A 4,805-nucleotide genomic window follows, 5' to 3' on the forward strand; every position below is an offset into this window, starting at 1 on the left:
TCCAATGCTCCCCCTGCCTCTATAGCAGACAAGTTCCCTCATACTGCCTCTCTACTTTGGGGCATTATAGTTTGTAATACAGATACAAAGTGGCCATCACGATTGGTTCTTTATCTACTTTGGCACACATCTCACATCCTGAGCAATTCATCCTACCATCATTGACTTAATTCACTAATCACTAAAACCTTTTCTATTCACTTGCCCTCTTCCCCAGCTCATGAGGCAGGCTTCCACCTACGGAGCAATATCCCTGGCCCTTAGCTCTACAGGGCCTCTTGGAGGAGATGGCCTCCAGCTTCCCTCCCCACCCCAAGCAGAGCTCCTGGCAGCCACCGGAACATGCTACACCCATGCTCGAGGCCCCTCTCCACATGTTCAGATGGGCCTCACACATAAAGGTACCAGAAGAGGAACCCGGGTGTGTGTAATCCCATCAACGGCCAACATCCAGAGATTTAAAAGCAAGCTCCCAGAAGCACGTGGCTGCAAAGCAGCTGCACAATATCTTGCAGCCTACTTCTTCCTCTGGGAGAAACTGGCAAGCTTCTGAGAGTTTTCTGCCCAAATGGGACAGCCTTGCATGCTTCCCATGGTGTATTCATATGCTAAAGCCAGTAACAAGCTGGATACCATTCCCCTGACCCTGAAAGAGCCTCCAGTGCAACATCATTGGGAGGGCCGAGTCGAGAGACACTTATAAGATCTCAGGGAATAGACGAATGGAGAGGTTACTGAGCCCTCTCAAGAAATCTATGACTAATGGGATTTCGTGATCGTGATCATAATATATCCACAATCCAAACAAAGGACTGGAGCGATAGCACAGCAGGTAGGGTGTTTGCCTTGAATGCAGCCAACCCAAGTTTGATTCCTCCATCCCTCTCAGAGAACCTGGCAAGCTACCAAGAGTATCCTGCCCAATTGCGGGGACCTGACAAGCTTCCCATGTCGTATTCGATATGCCTAAAACAGCAACAAGTCTCAAATAGAGATGTTACGGGTGTCTGCTTGAGCAAATCAATTAACAGTGCACAGATTACAGTACTACAGTGCATATTCCACAAATGAGTGCAGTCATTTTATGTTGTCCCTCTCCTTCTGACTCATTTCACTTAACATGGTATTCTCCATGTCCAACAACTTATAAGCAAATGGCATGACTTAATCTTTCCTAACAGCTGCATAATATTCCATTGTGTAGGTGTACCAAAGTTTCTTTTTTAAAATTTATTATTTATTTATTTATTTAGTTAGTTAGTTAGTTAGTTAGTTGTTGCTTTTGGGGATCACCCTGGTTCTGCACTCAGGAATTACCCTTGGTGGTGTGCAGGGGACTGTATGAGATGCTGGCAATTGAACTCGGGTCTGCTGCATGCAAGGCAATTGCCCTACATGCTGTGCTACTGCTCCAGCCCCTTTCCTTTAACCAGTTGTCTGTTCTCGGGCACTCAGGTTGTTTTCAGTTTCTGGCTATTGTGAACATTGTTACATTGATCATACAGGAGCAGATATCTTTCCTACTGTGCTTTTTTTGCATCCTCAGTACATATTCCTGGAAATGGTATTGCTGGGTCATATGGAAGCTTAATTTCTAGTTTTTGAAGGACTGTCCATATTGTTTTCCTAAAAGGATGGACCACTTGGCATTCCCATCAACAATGAAAGAGAATCCCTTTCTCCCCACATTCGCACCAACACTGGTTGTTCTTGTTCTTTTTGATGTGAGCCAGTCTCTGTGGTGTGAGACAGTATCTCATTGTTGTTTGGATTTTCATCTCCCTAATAATGAGAGATGTAGAGCATTTTTTCATGTGCCTTTGGCCATTTCTATTTTTTTTGAGGAAGCTTCTTTTCATTTCTTCTCCCCATTTTTTGATGGTGTTTGATGTTTTTTTCATGTACAATTCTACTAGTGTCTTGTATATCCTGGATATTAAACTTTTATGACATTCTTCAAATAAATAGACAAAACTCTCCTAAAATTCATATGGAACATTAAACTCCCATGAATAGATAAAACAATCCTTGGGAAAAAAGAAAGTGGTTGGCAATACCTTCCCCAACTTCAAACTGTACTACAATGCAATAGTAATTAAAACAGTATGGTATTGGACTAGAAACAGACCCACAGACCAATGGAACAGTGTATTTTTTGTATGTCACAAAATATTGAATATTGAATATTCTGTGACAGACTCTCAAGTATATGGATGATCGAGGAGCAAGAAATGTGAAGTCGGACAAGAAAAGCCTCTTCAACAAGTGTTGCTGGGAAAATTGGACAGCTACCTGCAAAAAAAAAAATGAACTCTGACCTCTTTCTAACACCTCAAACATAAGTCAGATCAAAGTGGATTAAAGACCTCAAAAAACTGACCTGAATTCATAAGATACATGGAGGGAAATTTAGGCAGAACCTTCTATGACATTGAAGCTAACAAGCATCTTTAAGGATGAAACATCACTGACCAAACAAGTGGAAGCAAACATAAACAAATGGGACTACATTAAACTAAGAAGCTTCTGCATCTCAAAAGAAACAGTGACCAAAATACAGAGTGATTCCACAGAATGGGAAAGAATATTTCCCAATACCCACCTTATAAGAGAATTGTTTTCAACAGTTGACTTTAAGCCTGTGTTTACTTTGATTGCTCAGATTTGTTTCTTGTAGGCAGCAGAATGTTGGGTTGAATTTTCTAATCTATTCTGCCACTCTGTGCCTCTTGATTGGTGCATCTACTCCATTGACACTGAGAGAGATTATTGTGATGGGGATTTGTGCTATATTTATTTAGGAATTTGCTGTACTTGTGGGACTTGTCTTATCTTATGCTTATTCTTGTAACAGTGGTTTTTTTTCTATGAAGTGCATGAGTTGTTCTTTTGCTGTGAAATTATGTATTGTTTCTTCAAAACTTGATGAGATTCTGGTTGGGTAATGTATTCCTGGTGAGGCATTCATTTCATTGACCTTATTCAATATATCCCACCATTGTCTTCAGTGCTTGAGTGATAAATCTGAAGTGAATCTTAGGGATACTCCATTATAAGCTATTTCCTTCTTTGATCTTGCTGCTTTCAGTATTCTATCTCTATCTGTGGTTTTTGTCATTCTGATTAGGATGTGTCTTGGGGCATTTTTATTTGGATTTCCTTTAATTGGTACCTTTTTTGTCTCCTGGATTTGTGTGCATGCAATCTTTAGCTCCAGGAACTTCTCAGTAATGATGCCTTTGATGGTTGCTTCTTCATCAGGGTTTTCTTCCTTCCCCTCTGATATTCCAATGATTCTTATGTTGTTCCTCTTGGCATTATCCCACTTTTTCCCTTATCATCTGTTGGATAATTGTGAAGGACTTTTCCATATTCTAGTATAATCTGGAAATTCTTTATATCTATTCTTGGAGCACACAGATTCTGTCTTCAGCAGCTGCTACTCTGCTGCTGAGGCCTTCCAGTGAGCTTTTCATTTCACCTACCATATTTTTCAGGTGTCATTTCTGCTTGTATTTTCATTTGCATTTTCCTCAGTTCTGCTCTCACATCCTCCCATATTTTTGTGGTGCTGTGTTCCATGGTTTCTTTGAGTTCCTTATGCATCCTTAACAATTCCATTAAAAATAAGAAACGTGAGAAGCAGAGCCTCCCGCCTACTGACTGTGATCCTGAGGTCTCCTAACCCATTTTGGCACCAGAGCAGATTCTTGCAGCCATGCATTTTGACTGCGAACTGAACTACAACCTCGTGCAGCCCGGGGAGGGATTTTTTTCCCTCTCCACCCCATTTTTCTGAGCGAAAATGGCGGCAGCGGCAGCAGCCACGCGGTGAGAGCCACCCTCTAAGACCCCTACACCAGGAGGTAGGACTTTCTTTAGTGACGTAGCCTGTAGGTGATCCTGGGAGGGGAGGTGTTCCCGGCGCGCCTTCCGCCCAGAGATGAACCAAGAGCCGCGGCACGAGAAGCAGAGCCTCCCACCTACTGACTGTGATCCTGAGGTCTCCTAACCCATTTTGGCACCAGAGCAGATTCTTGCAGCCATGCATTTTGACTGTGAACTGAGCTAAAGTATTAGAAACCCAAAACCGCGCGGCCGCTATCGCGGCCGCGCGGGCTCAAAGTCTTCACTTTTACCAAGGAAGAGAAATTATTAGATGATGCTTATTCAGCAGGCCTGATTGTTGGGGAAAATTTCCAATCAACAATAGTGAGTTCTGTATGGAAATATGAAATGTACTCAATATATAGAGAGAATAATGGGAATATCATCAACTACTTAGATGGGGGTGGGGTGGGAGGGGGGTGTATTGGGGTTCTTGGTGGTGGAACGGGTGCACTGGTGAAGGGATGGTGGTTTAATCAGTATTTGACTGTGACTTAAACCTGAAAGCTTTGTATTTTTTTTTGTTTTCACGGTGGTTCAATAAAATATTTCTTTAAAAAAAAATAATAAATAAATAAATAAATAAAATGACACCTATGAATACATAAAAAAAAAAAAGAAACGTTTCACAAATTTGCATGTCATCCTTGCACAGGGGCCATGCTAATCTTCTCTGTATCATTCCAGTTTTAGTATATGTGGTTCCAAAGCAAGCACTCTATGACTCTTTTTTATTTTTAACTGAGATATTGCATTTAACATGTTGCACAAAACATGTATGAACATGTAATTGGATTTTTATCATATAAAAATGCCACATTTACAAATATTTCAACTTTCCAGAGGCTTCCTCAAATTTTCCCTGAACAAAAACACCAATTTACCCCAGAGATAATTGACATAACATTTTACTGCTC

The 4,805-nt window shown here is 41.1% G+C and overlaps 1 non-coding gene across 1 annotated transcript; it reads right to left on the reverse strand.

Moving 5' to 3' along the window:
- Window positions 1-4,498: 4,498 nt before the first annotated feature.
- On the reverse strand, window positions 4,499-4,605 carry LOC129402799 (U6 spliceosomal RNA). Its single transcript, XR_008628841.1, has one exon. It is a non-coding gene; the product is annotated as a U6 spliceosomal RNA (small nuclear RNA).
- Window positions 4,606-4,805: the final 200 nt, after the last annotated feature.

Source organism: Sorex araneus, chromosome 2 (assembly GCF_027595985.1).
Source record: "Sorex araneus isolate mSorAra2 chromosome 2, mSorAra2.pri, whole genome shotgun sequence".
Classification (NCBI taxonomy): Eukaryota; Metazoa; Chordata; class Mammalia; order Eulipotyphla; family Soricidae; genus Sorex; species Sorex araneus.